The sequence below is a fragment of the Aplysia californica genome, unplaced genomic scaffold, assembly GCF_000002075.1.
Source record: "Aplysia californica isolate F4 #8 unplaced genomic scaffold, AplCal3.0 scaffold00119, whole genome shotgun sequence".
NCBI lineage: Eukaryota > Metazoa > Mollusca > Gastropoda > Aplysiida > Aplysiidae > Aplysia > Aplysia californica.
Window position 1 is genome coordinate 677,986 of NW_004797389.1, and position 682 is coordinate 678,667.

General features: G+C 38.9%; 1 non-coding gene across 1 annotated transcript; it reads left to right on the forward strand.

The window, feature by feature from the left end:
- The first annotated feature begins 471 nt into the window (after window positions 1-471).
- Window positions 472-580, forward strand: LOC118477517. The gene has a single exon (XR_004858430.1). It is a non-coding gene; the product is annotated as a U6 spliceosomal RNA (small nuclear RNA).
- Window positions 581-682: the final 102 nt, after the last annotated feature.

The window sequence follows — 682 nt, forward strand, 5'->3', positions numbered from 1 at the left end:
CAATACAACGAAGTAAACATTTTGCGAGTTTGAACGAACGCAACGTGTTGAGAACATGATTATACCAAAATGTATCTTAAAAAAGTCAATAAAATGAAGTTTGGCATGAAGTACATTCAAACAGAGTTGGATATTGAGATTCCAGTTCTGGAAGTAGAAGAAGCAGCTGTCTCTCACACGCATGAAGAAGCACAATATGTAACGGAAGTAGTCCCTAGTAAAATATGAAATGGCTAATGGCAGATTGAAAAAACGTATGAGAGCTTCGATTTACTGGAAAAACCCATCAAACTTGAGAAATCAAAAGGTAGTTTCCGAACTTTGAAAATATGCCCACGTAATCCTTTGGGACAATTCTTGTCTGAATCATATTTTTGTAGATTTTATGGTCACCTGTGTAAAAAGTTTTTACTGACCCCACAAACGGGCTTAGCTCCATTATAATAAGATACTCTTTCACGAAGAGGTCCTCTGTTCACGCAGTACATATAGATCTACTAAAATTGGAAGGATACAGAGAAGATTAGCACGGCCCCTGCGCAAGGATGACACGCAAATTCGTGAAGCGTTCCATATTTTTTTTTGGGAAATGAAAAAGCCGACAGATTGGCTGGTGAGGCCACCTTAGTTGACAATACGGTTCAACCAGATAGGGTCGAGATCCTGAAATGTCTTTCTAGCC